The 17,894-nt window shown below is 36.7% G+C and overlaps 1 protein-coding gene across 1 annotated transcript in view; it reads left to right on the forward strand.

Moving 5' to 3' along the window:
- The window catches only part of PLCXD3 (phosphatidylinositol specific phospholipase C X domain containing 3), a 136,524-nt gene that overhangs the window by 26,263 nt on the left and 92,367 nt on the right, over nucleotides 1-17,894 (forward strand). The window lies entirely within an intron of this gene.

Below are 17,894 nucleotides of genomic sequence, written 5' to 3' on the forward strand. Positions count from 1 at the left end.
ATGTTTTGATTGCTAACAAATATTTACATGTATATAATTATAGGAAAAACACATCTTTAGATTTGATAAACATTGCTATTTAACCTGGATTATAAATGAAAGATTAAATCCAGCAGGCAAATTGAAGTGCAATCTCGGTATCAAAACCTTGGTTAGTAAAGTAGGGAGGGATTTGCATTTACCTTCAAAAAGGCTCATAATGAAATATTCCTACTTTTATTGATTCAACTAGATGCGAGATCAAAATGGTCATTTTATTCAAATTTACATAGGTTTATTACAGGTATGCACTTAAATTATCCGTGAAAATCTGACATGAAGTTAACTCACTTTCAGTCTGAACACTCTTTGAAATTTGCTTTTATCTGGAAAGCCTACTTCTAGGAACATTTGCTACTAATAGACTTGTACATTTGCAAAGGAAAAGAAATACTAAGATGTTTCCCCATTGGTTGGTAGAAGAAAACATTGGAAACAAAGTAAATATCTGTCAGTAGGAATCTGTTTAAATAATTTATGGAACAATGAAATACTCTCATCATTTAAAACATACTAAGGCAGTTTATTAACTGTGGCGTGATCGTCACAGAATTTAAGTGAAAATCATTATGCAGATATCTATATTATGTGCAATCACTTGTATTGCTTATATTTGATTATATTCTTGCTTAAAAATGCATAGAACATCTCTAGAAGGATACACAAGAGTTGGTAACAGTTGCCTCTTGGGAGGTGAAAAGTTGTTGGAGACCATGGATGAGAGGGAGATTTAAAGTTTCACCATACCTACTGTTTTATACCTTTTGATTTTTGTAATAACCACGTATTCTCCATTCAAAACATTATTTTCAGGGCCTCCCTGGTGGTGCAGCGGGTTGAGCACCGCGCTGTGAAGCTGCCTGCAGCCTCTGCAGCGCAGGTTTGATCCCAGCCGACCAGTGAGAATCCCACATGGCATAGCCGACCTCTCCTGTCTCACCCGCTGCTCGCCTCAGCAGTGTATCCATCTGCCTGTTCTGCTCCTGGCTCTGGCTCTGGCTCTGGTGAATCCTCTCACCCTCCCGTGCCTCTGGCCTGTACCCCAGCTCTTGTATAAAAATAAATAATTCTTTAACAAAACAAAACAAACAAGCAAACAAAAAAAACATTGTTTTCAAAAATTACCTGCCTGGAAGTGAAAATGGATTTGTCACCTGTTCTTTGGAATACTTTCCTTGTACCCCTGTTATCACATTTATCAGACTGTCTCCTGTTAAGAATTTTCTGTGGTGTCTCCTTGCTAGTTTGTAAAATCTTTAAGTTTAGGACATTTTTACACATTTCAACACACATCTTTGGCATATAGTAGGGATTAAACAATATTTACATGAATGTGTTTTTATATGCCATTATTCCCTTTAGTTACTATTTTTAGTTTTTAATTTATTATTGTATGATAGCTAATATGTAAACAAATTAATAAATATATATAGCACAAAAAAGGAGATATATATATATATATAGTTTAATGCAACACTGCTTTGAAATGTTGAAGTTCCCTGGCTTTATCCAGTCCCTTTCTGTAGAGAACACCAGTCTTAACTTACTTTAAGTGCATCTTCTATATTTACTTCCAAATCTCTAGTGATAATCTTACATTGATGCCTACTAATTTTCAGTTTTAGGCACCATCTATTGATTTCCTGCTATAGTAATTGAGAATCTAATTTCTTCTGACTACTACTGCCTCCTACCTCAACCCTTTATCATCCTTTCATTATATTATCATTTTTTGTTAAATCATTTTGTTGGTGTTTACATTCCTATAATTATGTAGCTGTTTTATTCATTAGTAAGCCAAGTGATACACTACAGTTAAATTTCCCACTTTTCCCTCTGAAATGAAAGAGTACAATTTCAACAGTTGTTACTGCTTGTGGCTGTTATGTTCCAAATACAGTTGACCCTCATTTGTTTTTGATCACTCTCTCTTTCATGCTGGAGGCTTCATTAAAATGTTTGATAATCAGTGCATATCCACTCAAGTTAAAGAATATGACTAGATAAAAGTTTATATGGAGTTTGACGATAATGATATATAGAGCACAAGCTTGTTGAACTTTCTCAATCTTCTACATCTCCTAAGCCTTCTGTTGTATTTTATATTTCTATCTTTGTGCTGTTTTTCTAGTTCATTATTCTCTCATCAGTTGTTTTTAGTCCTCTATTTAATGTATGTAATTGTCTTTTCTTTTTATTTCCATAAATATTTCAATAAGCTATAAGAATTCTACTGGCAATTTTCAATACATCTGCTTCTTGTTTCATTATCACTTGTTCTTGTTTTATATCCTGTCCTTATTTTGTCATTTCTATTCCATTCTTGGTGATATAGTTTTCAACTCTTGGGAGTCATCCTATGGTTATCAGATGGTAAGTTAGTCTGTTCACAGAAATAGACACCTCCTGAGTTTGTGGAAGTATTTTTTTTCTCTACGAAACTCTTTAGGTACTCTAGAAAAAAATATTCTGGTCTTTTCCCTGCTTGGCCTTTTAGCATTAGGAGAACTTGACCAGTAAGGGGTTTGGAATTTCTACTGCTGAGTTGCATTTCCCCACCTTCAATTTCCACCATACACATGCCCCTGCTAGATCAATATCTTCAGAACAAAACTTTTGTTCTAGGCCTCCCCTGGTGGCGCAAGCGGTTGAGCTCTGGGCTGCGAAGCTGCCTGCAGCCTCTGCAGCGCCAGTTCGATCCCTGGCTGCTGGTGAGGGTCCCACATGGTGTGCAGACCTCTCCTGCCACGCCCGCCACTCCCCTCAGCGGTGTATTTCATCAGTCTGCCTGTTCTGTTCCCCGCTCTGGCTCTGGTGAATCATCTTACCCTCCCATGCTTCTGACTGTATCCAGTGCTTGTATAAATAAATAAATAAATAAATCTTTAAAAAAAAACCAAACTTTTGTTTTTCCAGCTTTGGGGAAGAAATCCTTGTCCAGTTGCATGGATGGAAAAAGGGGTTTATGGGTCTAACTGATCTAATTCATTGGCTTTTAATTATAGATCTCACTGTCATATTATCTCTTCACTGCATCTTCCCTGATACTTGGTGCTTCTAAATCTTGTGCCTTTCAGGGCTCTATGAAGTGACTGCATTTCTTTTCATCAGTATCCTGTTTAGATCCTTTCATTTAAGCTGTCTTTGCTCTTCTAAGACATTTATAATCCATCCATTCATCTACTTTTTATCTTCCAGATATTATTTGCTGATGTGTCTTTGTTTCCTTTCACATTCTCATTATTCATGTACTTTTTAATTCTCTCTCAAGTTTGGGGAGAAATAGAGATAAATACATATTTAATATGCATATTTACTTAAATTTATTCCACTTCATATATCTTTAAATGTTGTATTGGCTAGCAAAATTATTTGACAGAGCTGCTGGTCTGGGGCAGACCAAAGAGGCTTTGTTGAGTTCTTTCTAACTAACTCTTTTGCCCATTATCATTTTTGGCTCCATCATTCTCATTCCCTACCACATCCAAAAGAATAAAGGTATTTAAAGAGAAAGAAACCATGGATAAACTCACTTGTTGCATAAGGCCTTTCATTAGGGTGGAAAGGTATGGCAGATGAATTTCTGATATCACTAAGAAATGTAATGAAAATAGCATATTTAAGATACAGAACAAATATTTTCCTACCAAAATGATATATAGCTATGGCACAGATGAAAATACACCTTAATTTTTTTCCTCGATCATTATTTCATTGATGGTAAGTTAAAAAATAATTACTGCTGTTTTTTAAAAATGTAAAATTATACATTTTTATAGTGCCTGTGATTTTTCTTTCCAAATTGCTTGGTTCGATTATTAATTTTATAAAGTTTTACATGACTTTTTCTGTCCATTGCTTAAATTCCTTATATAATTATAAATAGTTTTCAATGAAATCTTTAAAAACAACTTCCTAATTTTTAAAATCTGTCTTATTAAACATTTACATAGTATTTTAGCATCAAATTCTTAGTAGAATTTTAATTCTGTTTAAAGGCTACAACACTTTAGGACATTAGAAAGAGTATGAAAGAGCAATTCTTTTTAAAAGTATTGGTTAATGAGATAGGGATAAAGATGAAAGAAATAGATTTCTTTTTGTGTCTGTGGAAGGATAAAGGAAGAAAAGGGGGAAAACTTAATTGGGTAGTAGTTTTTTTCTTATTCAAGATCTTGTTTTTCATGAATTAGGAAATTTGGGGCTTAAAAACTCCTAGCCAATTTGATAACAGAAGTATATTTTCAAATTGAGTTGAGGGGAAAGGCCTTTTGAGGTCAGTAAGAAGAATCAATGAGAGCTGAGACTGCAGCTTTTACCCCAGGCTATTTCAAAAGTCAAGAGCAGAGCTAAGAATAGATATTCATAATGGTCAATCCAGTTTTCAGATCACAGACTCATGCTCCACAGCCTCCATGCCTGCTTAGAACATCATTTTAGAGCATGCGGTTGTTGGATATAGCTGTAAGAGATTCTGAGTCACTTCCCTATCAACCTCAGTATTTTTTGTTTTTGTTTTTTTCCATTCCCTGGTTAATTATTGGATTGAAAGCAAAGCTTCAATAAGGACCAAGGACAAGTCTTCTGATTCAAGATTGTGAATTGAGATCTGTGCACAGGCTGAATCTTCTCCATCTGTTCCAAACTCATTTAAAAAAAAAAAAAACTTGGTAAAAATATTTACAAAATTTAAGAAAACATAAATATTTCAAGTGCTAAAAAAAGGAAAGTCCCTGAAGACCACAAGTAGAGATGCTTAACAATAATAACACAAACTGTATCTAGATAGGATGCTACCCAATTCATAAACTTTATTGAAGCCAACGAAATCTCTTTTAAAAAGATAAGAACTAAGAACTCATGGGAATAAGTAGCAACTAGAGTGTAGGAACATGATAGTATTCTTAGGCTGAGTTTCTTTAATAGGGCTTGAGTGCCATACATTGCACCATTAACACTGGGTACAATACTGTGGTCTCCATAAAATTATTATGAACTTACATAGATGAATTTGTGAAAGGGTCAAAACAATGAAAAACATGCAATAAATTTAGCAAGCACAGAAACCTGCATCCCCTAAAATAGGATTCATTGAACAATCTGAAAAAATATAAAATAAATATGTTAAAAAATCTTTAAAAGATAAAGAATGGAATGGAAATGACAAAATAAGTACAGGAGATAATAAAACAAGAACAAGTGATAATGAAACACGAAACAGATGTATTGACAATTGCCACTGGAATTCTTACAGCTTGTTAAATTAGGTATTGAAATAAAAAGAGATGACTCTTCTCACTGCACATTCTTATTCTAGATGAAATAACTAATACCCTCTATATGCAAATAACTCCTAGATTTAAATTTCCAGTCAAGACCTGTCATTGAGTTCCATGACTCTTAAGTGCCAACATGTATCTCCATTGGCTTGTCTCGCTGGTTTTGCCAGTATTTTCAGAACTACACTTTCACTTGAAGCATCAGAGCTGATACTTGGTTAATTTTCTATCTCAGGTCTCCTGAAACTATCAAGAATTTCAACTTCATGTAGTCCAGATAACTTTTAGTTCTTGAAAATAACGAATCAATTGTTAGAGGACAAAGATTCAACACTAATGAGGCTATTCTAGGTGTATTTCCTGATAAAGTATAAAAAATTTAGCTTATGCTAAATGTGGAAGCCAGAACTTGTTATAATCCCCTTGACCAAAACTAGACATTTGGCAATGACAAGAGCAAGAAAAAGAATGTGACAATTCCTAAACAAACAATGGCTCCAAAATTTGCATATTCATGAATAAGAATTTTAAATTATTTATGAAATACACACTGAACCATGTGTTAATGATACTGCATGAAATATAATTATCAAAAATTTCAACTGAAATTTCATTTTATAGTTACATAATAAGTGTGTCACAGGTAGAGTAATGATTCTTTTAATTCTAACAGGATAATGAGTGAACTCACTGGGTAAAATTATCTCTGTGGAAACACCTTTAATTCCCGGTTACTAGGGTAGGGTGGCTTTAAGGAAGAAGCACACCTAAATGACCTGGCTTCTTTCAGTCTTACGGGCACTTGTTCTGAACTTTGATGAATCTTAACAGATCTAGGAATTTCCATGCTGCTATTTGACAAAGTACCTTCAACTTTAAAAAAAAAAATTGTAACATAAATCTGAATGTGGTAGTCCATCAGGGTGCTATAACAAAATTTCATAGACGAGGTGAATATGAACAGAATTTATTTCTCAGCATTCTCAAGGTTGAGAATTCCAAAATCAAATTGTTGGCAAATACAATGTTTGGTGAAAACCCACTTCCTGGTTCATAGATCGCCATTTTTTCCCCTGCTGTGTCCTCACAGGGAATAAGGGGGAGGTAACTCTCCAGGGTCCCTTTTATAAGAGTACTAATCCCATACATTAGGAGTTTACCTTCATGATCTAATCACCTCCACATACTATCATACTGGGGATTAGCTTTCAACATGTGAATATGGGAAGGAACATGTCCACTCTAGAACAGCACATATGATAACAGAAGATGAAGAACACAATGGATTACCAGTTATCTCAGCACATCTATTTTCTGCTTTTTGAATGGTTAAAGTAAAATTCAGCAGAGTGAAAATGAAGTTTATTAAAATTCAGGCAGTATTATTGACAGCTAACAGTGTCACTATGGTGCTAGATGCTCCAGTGCAACAAATAAAAATTTGCTGTCTCTGGCTTACAATCCATCAGAAAGAATAAAGTATTCATAAAAGCACCTTTTATGGAGGCTGTCAGAGGTAGAGGGGGGAGGTAGGGAGAAATGGGTGAAGTGGGATCAACAGTCAAAGGTAGAGGACTATATAGCAGCCTTGGTGGTGGGTGTGGTGTGGTAACATATACCTGAAGAGGTAAGATCCTATACCTCTGATTCATGTGCAGTGTTATAAAACATTGTGACCTCAGTAATAATAATAAAAAAAGGAGGCCAAGACCATTAAGTTGTATTTTACACACACATATCTTTGTTGGAAAAATAGGTTAATTCTTCTAAATTTTAGTTCCTTTTCTCTCTGCACTGCATAGTTGAGCTCTTTCTTACATATGAGCTTGACCTGAGATTGTTTCTTGAAGCTATATCTTGTTCTTCAGCATTAGTTCCTTGTAAGTTTTGTGTTTATGCATCTACCCACTCCTCTTTCCCTTCTTTACCAGAACTGCTTAGCCCAATGGTAGGCACAAAATAGACACTCAGTTTGTACACATTGATTCTATGTCTGAAGTTGAACACAACAGAAAGTCAGAAGAGGTCAGAACCTGGCAGGTAGGCTGAGGGTGTTGACTGAAGTTGTTGGCAGAGAAAGAACATAATGGTAGACTGAGAAATTGCAGAGAGGTGTCTGATGGAATGGAGTGGAATGTGATAGAAAGTAGTATGGGGTTTTAGGGCTTCCCCTGGTGGCGCAGCGGTTGAGCGCTGGGCTGTGATGCTGCCTGCAGCCTCTGCAGTGCCGGTTTGATACCTGGGCCGCCGGTGAGGGTCCCACATGGCGCGAAGACCTCTCCTGCCTCCCGCTGCTCCCCTCAGCAGTGTACTTCAGTCCTTCTGCCTGTTCTGCTCCCCGCTCTGGCTCTGGTAAATTCTCTCACCCTCCTGCACTTCTGACTGTACTCAGTACTTGTATAAATAAATAAATAAATCTTAAAAAAAACCCAACAAACCAATATGGTGCTTTAGGAAGATTAACTTGACATAGGTGCACTGAGACGTATGAGTAGTGTGATGCCAGTTGGACATGTCCCATACATTTCATTCATATTCATTTACCATTTTTTTCTAAATTAGTGATATTAAGCTGGATTTGTATTTATTCACCATACCATTATTATCTGGTTTTAGGTTATGTTGATTGATGTCTCACTTTCATTTTTAGCAACAGAAACTAATTGAAAGGCTTTAAGCAAACTACTCTGTCACATTGATATGAGTGATTTTTATAACATTTCTGAAATATTGTAGATTATTTTTTCCTTTTGTCTATTCTGAATGCCATTTACATTGGGGAGAATCAAAACATGAAATCCTCCTAGTCTGTTCAAATGGAAGTGGCCGTAAATATATTTTTGTCATTGTCTTCTTAAATCATATTTGTCTCTATAGCCTTGAATCTAAGTAAAGAGACTTAGAAAGGGAAGGGAATATTTTATCAATAACTTTACTATTCTTCTATTTAGTTATTTGAAAGAGTCCTTGACATTTAGAAGAAATATTTTTCTTGGAAAAAATAACAAAGAAAGGGAAAAACCAAGCAATCCTCTATAGAAAAATATAAAACAAAAGATTTTTTTGTAAGGAGTTAGGTTGTAGAAACAGAAACTGAAAAAAATATAAATATGCCTTTTTTATTTGAAAATGTACAGCTAAAATGTAGTGTATGTTGCATGTTTGAATAACACCACACAGTGTTTCTGTGTAAATTATTGTATAGGGCCTGAGAGGGAACTTTCCCTATTAAATGCATGTGGAGTTCCTGAAATAAATGCATTTTATGTAGATGCCTTTGAATATTTTCACTCTGAATCCTTTGTTTTCACTTCAGCCCATTCTACCAGCTTTAACGTTCTGGCATTGCTGTGCATAGAAAAGCATTCTTATTTCCAGAAAAATTGAACACTACTCTGAAATGACCCAACCCTTTGTCTTGGTCATTTAAAGTACTGGGTTTTGTCTACTATTCATTGTCAGTGGTTAGCACAGTGTCTGGTACAGAATTGTCATTTGACTAGTATTTACTGAACCAAAACTACTTCTCTTCCCTATATTTACCCCAGCTCTCTGGTCACTGATCAACTTTTGTTCTCCAAATTAAATGAGTGCTTATTCAACCTGGTCACATGGCTCCTTCCCTCTCTTACTCTACAAAACTGTATTTTCTTTTTTTTTTAATTTATTTTTAATTGATGGAATTTTGGGATACCTCAGGTATTACCACCATAGCACACCCACCATCCACTCACCTGTATTCCACCACCACAGACCATTGTGCTTCCTTCCCTCTTTGTCTTACCCCTCGTCCACCACCACCCCCTCTTGGTGTCTCAGTTCTGTAGTCAGCTGTCAAGGGTTAGTTTTAAGCTTGTGTTTATCTGACTATTAATTTAGTTACTTTATATTCCGCGTATTATTGACACCTTCTGACTTATTTATCGTTCTCCTTGTGACTTATTTCACTTATCATTATCCCTTCCAGCTCTATCCATGTTGCCGCAAATGGCTTAAGTTTACCTTTTATGATCTCCCGTCAAAGGACTAATATCAAAGATATATAAAGAACTACATTGCTTTTTTTTTTTTCAACTTAAATAAATATGTCTCTGCCCACACTGACCTTGATGTGGACTACACAGTGATGCCCTGTGTGGGAGCTCCCCTACCTGTGTGTTGCTCTTGAACCTTTTCATTTGGAAGTCGTAGTTGATACTATTTTTGTTGCTGTTTGCTTTTTCTGTGTCATCTGTGACATGTATTCTGATCAGCAGTTACATGGGTCGCTTGCATTAAGTTTCACCAGCTCTGAACCATCACTGCCTGCTCACTTTTGGTGCTGTACTAGACGAGAGACTTATAGCCTCTATTTAAAAAGTTTGGATGACTTTAAACATGTCTTCTAAATTGGGTCAAATCTAGCTAGCTCTATTTTATGTAAATAGATTTAAAATGAATACGTTTCTGCATTTTTGAAATCCTGGTAATCGAGTGCAAAGGAGAACCAAGAAGGGGGTCTAGGTCAGAATTCTGCAAAGTGACCTAACGTTCAAAAGAGAACAAACTCCAAGGGAAGGACAAACTTGGGAGACAACTCAGTCTGCCTCACCCTCAGACTCCACCTTTGGTACCACTGCCTCATTGGTTTTATTTCAATAAAACAATCCCCATGTGAAGCCAGCAGTATTTCACTGAAAGTGTGACAATCAAAACATCACCATTTCTCAATGCGTGCACAAAACTGTGCTCATGTGAGAGTTGGGTAACTATTATTCCAGCATGTCAGGCCAGCCTTAGGAAACCTCCAAACCAACAAGAAAATGATATTTTATCTCACTGCTCAGTGATTCCACTGATTATATAGTTTAAAGAAAATTGCTGTGTGACAGCTGTAAAGTGACAAATGTGAAAAAAGGAAGAACCACATGGAGAGCCAGTTGTTAGGACACAGTCTCCCTCCAATGTGTTTCATTAGGGGAGGTCATCTGGCCCTTTGGTCCTCACAAGGTTTAGGAGTTGGCACCCAGTGGAAAGTAAACAGAGCTCAGCTCTATGCAAAACAATCCCCCCTTTCCTCTTCTGAGGTGCTTCTAAATATTCTTGGCAAAGTGGTGCCTTTTTCTCTCTGCATAAGTGTTTGGGGCCTGCCACCTTATTATCACAGAGGTCAAACCCCATCTGCTCTGCTGGACTGTGACCTTCACATCAGTGACCGTGCCGTGCTCAGTGATGTGATACGAGTCACATAAATGTCTATGGAGTTGATTTGTAAGTACAATCCCTCCACTTCCATCTTCAGAGATCTTTCGTAGCCTTACCCACAGATCATCATATGGCAAATACTATATAAATCTCTTTCAGCGAGGAGTTCACTGGCTTACATAATATTCTACATGTGTATCTAAGAAGCCAAATGTAATGAAACAAATGTGGGTGTGCATTTTAACTTTGACTGAGATGTCTTGAGATCTCTTGAGATGTTTGGAGTCCTTGAGCTTTGAGTATTATGAAGTCTCCCTTAGAGTAAACCTCTTTGTTAGCATCTACCAAAAGAATGTTGTTTTCCCAAATTCCTTTTGTTTCATCTGAAGTGTACCCCAAAAGAGGCTGTTTCTGACTTGGAGGCCTCCAGGCCAGAGATGAGGACTTAGATTTGACTCAAGAATCTTATTAAATTGGCAGAGAGCAGCTAGGGGCTCCAATGACAGCTTTGCTAATCAGCTTCTTATTCCTTTCCCTCCATTTTCCTACTTCTTTTTTCCCCACTGTATATGCTACAACCCATCTGTTCCCCCCCCTTCCTACTTCCCTCTTCTATCTGTCCATCCCTCTTCTTTCTGTCCATCCCTGTCTTGGGGACCATTTGAACAAAGAGGTGAGGATGACCTGATGCCACCTTCTCTTGTTCGTCATGAAGGAGGTTCTGCATGTAGGCATCAGGGACAATTCAAGGATTCAGAGGCTCTGCTTTTAGAAAATGTGCCACTGACAACTTCTAGAGAAACTCTTTCTATAGGAAATCTTAACAAGTAAAGCATTCCTGGGAAGATGAGAGTTACATGGCAAAGTCATAAATTAACCCCTCTCTTTGTAGCTAGAGTAGCCTGAAATTAGGTATGTCTTTGCAAGAAACTTTCAACCTGCTTCCATCAGTGCTGTCAGTTTTGTAAAGGATGTGTAAGCTGCCAGCAGCTCTCCTGAGAGCCGCCTTTCCCAGACAGTGCTCAGGGAACTCATCTTTAAACTATTGATGAATAGAAGGTTGAATTTTAATTATCTGCCAATTGAAACTTGCTAATTAAAATTCCATGCTCTTTTATCTTAAAGACCTTTGAAAAATGGACTGTGGAAGCTTGTCTAGTGATAACATAGCTACCTGACTCGAAGCTTTTGTGCCCAAGAGGCTATAAGTGTTAATTTCTTATCAATTGCAACTTGTAAGAAATTCATCAGGCTTTCCGCTCTCCTAGCATCAGTCTTTCCTATGGCATTTTCCCAGAGCTGTTGTTTGTTCACCAGGTCCCTCAATATCTTGATCCTACAGAAATCAAGCTAAAAACAAGGGCTGCTTTGAAGTCAAAAGAAAGGGTGCAGATCCATAGGACAGAGTCATTTTCTTTTCTTGTTTTCAGAATACCATTTTGATATAGAGACATATTATAGGTCTCTTGCAAACTCCTCCAAAGGAAGCCATTAACAATTTATTTTGGATTAAAATGATTAAAAGTGCTTGGTGTCATCATCATTTTTCTAAGGGATATGCTTATGCTTCAGATACATCATATAGCAGATACTGTTGGTGTGTGTCCTGCCTGTGTTCCCTCAACATTACCAATTCCTGTGCTACTGATGGCTTCTAAATGCACAGCTCTTAAGGGAAGATTGATTTGGGAATAGGATACAGGCACAGCCCTAATTAATGACAGAAGGAGTGCTGGTAGACTAATATCCCAGTTGCTGCAACCCCTATGTGAAACAGCTCTGAGGCATGTTCTATATTATATCCTAGACATTCCCAGAGGAATCCTATGCATTCCCATAGCTAAGAAATGGAAACAACCTAAATGCCCCCAAACAGATGAATGGTTCAAGAAAATGTGGTATATATACACAATGGGATACTACTCAGCAGTCAAAAAGATCAATTCATGCCATTTGTGGCAAATGGATGGAGCTAGAAGGGATTATGCTAAGCAAAATACATCAGAAGGAAAAAGAAAAGTATTGGATGGTTTCACTTATGGGTGAAATATAGGGAAACCTAACAAAGGGTCAGGAATAAGACAAAATTTGCAAGCTGACCATAAATCTGAGCCATTCAGCAGGAGAGGCCGGAGGGGCCAAAAATGGTGGAGGGATGAGCACAAGATTCTGTGGTGATGGATCACTGGTACTGTGGAGGTGGGACAACTATGGGGACTATGCCTGAGGGGAGAAATCAAATATTGTACAAAAATGAACAACGATGTAAGAAAATAAATGGTAAATTTAAAATTAAACAACAAAAAATCTTAGACCAAGTCATGTCTGCTTTGGGGCAATCCAAACAAGGCCACAAACAGAATATTTCTCACTTTGAATATGAAAATCTATGATGTCACTAACAAAAGAAATATCTGTATATGGTTTAGAAAATTAGAACATTTTCTTGAAATCATGCCAGGACTGATTCTTAGATTTCTGTTGTAAGACTGCAGCACAGTATTGTATAGTCATTCACCTAGGGCTATTTTTCTGAGCTCTGATATAAAATGCATTCATAGAAATTATTCTGAGGATATTCATAAATGTGTTATCTTTTCCCATATATATAAGAATATTGTACTTTTGAAGAGAATGGGGCAAAAACCTAAAAAAGTTAAAAGATAAATAATAAAATAATATGCAGAATGTGCAGGAATGACTGCTAAAATGCAACACAAAAATAGAAACATTAGACACTGCAGGAGTCCAGAGAGGAAAACATGCATCTGGAAAGAGTCCTAGAAAATGTCATGAAGGGGATTCCCCGATGCCTGGAATGAGTTTCATGGTCCAGAGAGTTGTGCTGGTGTGGCCTTCTGGGTCGAAGCAGAAATGGAAGATGCTTGTAGGGAAATAAAAAAGTACAGTGTTCCTAGATTAAGAAGAACCTGAATGTCAGGCTAAAGAGTTTGGGAGATAAATATAAATATTTAAAAAGAAGACAGTAGCATTTATTCATTTATTCTCATTCATCCATTCATTAAATGCATACTGAGTCTCTGCTCTATTTAAAGGCTTACACTGTTTTGGGGTTTGTTTTTGAACCTGTTGAAAAGATGTGGAAGAAGAAAATGATGACTCAGAACCTGGATGATGGAGGGATTAGGAAAATTATAAGAGAACTGAGTTTGGTTTTAGACCAATTATATATTTATTTAATTAGCTTAACTTTTCCAGAAAGATTTAAGACAAGCTACTCTGAACCCCCATATACAGTCCTGGGTGTTTTTTTTACCATGAAAGAGGCCCTAAAAAATTTATAAGCCTTACAGATTTATCTGGTTCTCTGATTCTATTCTTTTTTTTTTTTTTTCAGTTAGTTCTGAAAAACTTGATTAGCAGTGCAACTGAATCTCAAGCATTTTTTAAAGGATTAAAGTACTAGTTAGGGATCAGTTTGGGGTGTGGGGAATAAGACTCCAAAGTCAGTCTGCCTTAGGCCTGACTCCAGACCTCTCCTTTTAAAGGATAGGTGGCTGTTGCATTTTTCTCAGCTCATTGAGGTCAACAGTGTTCTTGGCTCATCTCATCTCTTCAAATTCCAGGAGTAATAGAGTGGGCTCCAGGGGTCATTCAAGAGCACCTTGTCAGAGGTATTGATTTCATGAAATATTTGGTGTCTGTTTTGGTCCCAGACATCCAGGGAACATGGTCTGTAGACTGGATATTCCAACTGTTTAAGGCATTTAACAGCAGTTCTGAGGCTTCAGTTAAATCTGTATCAGTGTATGAGAATAGTCTCCTTCCTTTCTTCTTCTCTCCCATAATTTTGGGGTGTGGATGATTGGTGTTTGCTCCTGTTATATGACACACCAACCGACAAAAGCCAGAATATTTCTGAATCTGCATTCAATTTATTTACAGCCCTGTGTGCAGTCAGATGATGATGGCAAGGTAATGGGCCTTGCCTTAATAAGATAACTGTTTACCTCCTGGGTTTGAAAGTTTATGCTAGTTTTGAAAGTTATGCTAGGAGATGCTTGCATCTCCTCCAAAGATGCAAGAGGAGAGTGGAGCTTTATGCTGATGTATTATCTAGTCCATTTGCAGAGATGTCTGAACCTCCTCCTGCTGTTCTTTTCTTTGGGCCATTTTAAGTCTCCTTAACCCCATTGTTGGCAATCAAATGCAACATCTTCTGGGGTTCACTCATGTGACTTAGCTGATGAAGAGGCTATTCAAGTTGTGTATTCCATGGAATTGCACCCTAATTCTGATATGCTGTTTCACCCTCCTTTTCTATTTTCTCCCTCCTTCCTGATCCGGTAAGATTTGTGATCTAAAAATAACGTCATGAAAACCTAACATTTCAAAAAATGAGAAATTGGTAAGGGGCTTGAACTTAGCTTTTTAAATATTTTAGTCTTGTCATTTTTCTCTCAACTTCTTTTTCCTCCATTTTAATTACCCATGAGTCTTTAACCTTGGGTAGCCACCACACCTTTCCCAGTCTGTCTTTCTGGTAACTTATTAATGCTTAGCAATGAGAAGAAAAGGGCAACAGCTCTATTAACACAACCAAATTGATTTATAATCAGACAGGAACCAGGAACTGGGTAAGTTTTACAAGCACTAAAGGTTAATATAACCATTCTCTGGTCTATTTCCAAATCAGCCTACATTTGGTTTTCTGACCTCCGTCCCAGACACACATCCATTGCATAAGAGCTTTTGGCATGAGTGGCATGTGGGTGGAAATTATTAGTGAACATTAATAGCTTTCTCAACTATCAAGTAATTATTAGAGCATCCCTACATGTAGCCCCATCTAGGTTCAGAATGAAGCAATTATATAGTTAATTTAGCATTTATTTGGAAGACTGGCATCCAAATTTAAAAGCTTGTTCAATTGAAGCAAGCTAGCACTTTTTCATTCCATGGGAATTTTTACACAGACTCTATTTGCCAGTATGAAACACCCATGTGAAGCTCTTTTTTTGGAATTGACTAGTTGAGTCAGATCACAGTACAATCAATTTTAGAATGAGCAGTCAGCTGGGTAGAAGTCATACTTTCCATTACTAGTTAATTGCTTTGGTATGAATGTGATTGACTAATCCATCCTCCAAAGTTAAGGAGACTTTGAAATAACTTATAAGTGCTAATTTACTGGCAGGAATGAAACAAACAATGTTATTCCTCTTTATCCCTCCATACACTAGTCTCCAATTATTCTGAATAGTTTTGCCTTCATCCCCTATATATTCTTGGTTTTGCATTTTACTTTTTGGAGACATTATTTCATTGATGTTTTACTAAAAGAGGACCTGGCTCACGATCTTCAGAGATGGACACTAGGGAGTATTTCCTCACTGAATCAAACCTCATTTCCTGCTGTGATTCAGTGGCAACATTGCCATAGTCCCATTAGAGTATTCTTGAGGACTGATAATTCGTTACCTGTGGAATGACTCAACTTGTTGATATTCTATCACACATTCAATGTGTGGTATTAGAAGGTAAAGGATCATATAATATGGACATCCCAATCAGTATAATTTCCATGTTGGGAGTCAAGGTGATCTGATTTAAGTGCCTTCCTTAATGAGAGACCCTGCACACTACCAGTAAACAAAATGGTACTTGAAAATAGTCTGCCACTAGAAATTACTCTCTACAATGCAATAAGCCAGTCCTGTTATGAATTCAGTTGGCAGGAGTCACAAATCAAAATTGACCTTCTTTCTTGTCCACTTTGCTCAGCACATTAAATATTAAAAAAAATGATTTTTCTTCAGGCTATGGTCTTAGATTCTTATCAATGGATTTTTTTTTTTTCTGGAGAAGCATGTTCCAGAAGCATGTTCCATGTTTATACATCGTTAATACCTGTGTGGCAAAAGCTTATTGGATATGCTTCAAGAATTTGAACCAATTACTACTTTACTCATTCCATTTTCTTTTCAAAAATATAAAACCCCAGAATAGTTTATTAATTTTATTGCAAAAATACCCATAGTAACAGAAAACTCTTAGAACTTGCTATCAGTTACCATAATTTAAAAAAAAGTCTACCAGGTGCTAATAAAATAACTTTGGCACTGTTCTGCTGTGAGTAATTGCTTGCAGTTCATTGCTTTGATGCACAATTAACGAACTTCAGCCTGTGATGCCTATTTAAACTGGAAGTTGCCATTTGAGTCTTCACTTTTATTAATATCATTATCTGCATCTAAGAAACCACTTAAAGTGTGTCCTCTTTTATTAATTCATGCATTTTTAACCTTCCAGCATGTATTGCAGCTTAACTGGTATTATAAGACCCATATTATTTGTTTAAATAATGAATTTAGTTCAATTATGGACCAATGGGCTGTTCTTGGCAGACGGCTTACCACTGCCCCAGTGGAGGACATTGGCTTATGCTACTGAGAAGGACTGAAGGGCCCTTGTCACCCCAAACATGTGACACCTGTGTGTTTATGTCATTAGTGTCTCTTCCCTTTGACTCTAACTTTGCCATCCGTAGGCAGAAGGGTTGCAACTCAGGACTCCTAAGAAAACTTGAGGAGCTTTAATGATGTATGAAGAAACCTTAACCTCAGAGAATACCCATGGACAGATTAGGGGAAATGATAATTAAAATCCAGACAAATAAGTAAATAGCTTTATGTAAGAAATTGGTGGTCACCACTACTCACATCTAATTAAGGCCACAGTGATGGGGTAAAACTTGGTTAAAGATACTGGTCTGGAGAAGAATGACAAAAACCTGCAAAGAAAATATATCCACAGACTGACTTGACTTCAACAGTTTTCCAATTAAAAAAAAAAAGTGCAACAAAACAGCTACAATAATTTAACTAGAAAAAAAGCAGGTTCCAACCTTTTACCAACATAATAGTTCAGGAAAAGTGTTAGAATAGAGTTTAAAGGGCTGAAAGGAAAGCAAGAGCTGCAGAATAGTGTATATGGATTTTTCAGACAAATTTATTATGATTGATAACAGTCACAGGCTGCCCAGTTACAACCACCTAAGTCTGATCTGTCATGCTTCACCCAGCCTGCCCTGAAATGCTTGTCAGAAAAAGGTAGCCATTTTGTGTTATCAACATATTTCAAGTTTTCTTAAAGGGAAGACTCGGTAAAGATTTCTTTCCTAAGACTGTTAACCTTTCAGCATGCAAGCAAAACGCTAGTCTTTCCACTTACTATGCTCTTCCTCTCTTAATTAAAACAAACAACGAACAGTAATAACCACAATAAATTGAAAGCTTGTTAAGTATTAAGTCCTAAAACTTATAATAAACATAAAATAAGCTTATAAAGGCCTTACAGGTCTTATATGTCTCATCTATATCTATCTATCTATCTATCTATCTATCTATCTATCTATCTATCTATCTATCT

Source organism: Talpa occidentalis, unplaced genomic scaffold (assembly GCF_014898055.3).
Source record: "Talpa occidentalis isolate TD23 unplaced genomic scaffold, MPIMG_talOcc4v2.1 talOcc4.6, whole genome shotgun sequence".
In the NCBI taxonomy this organism is placed as follows: domain Eukaryota; kingdom Metazoa; phylum Chordata; class Mammalia; order Eulipotyphla; family Talpidae; genus Talpa; species Talpa occidentalis.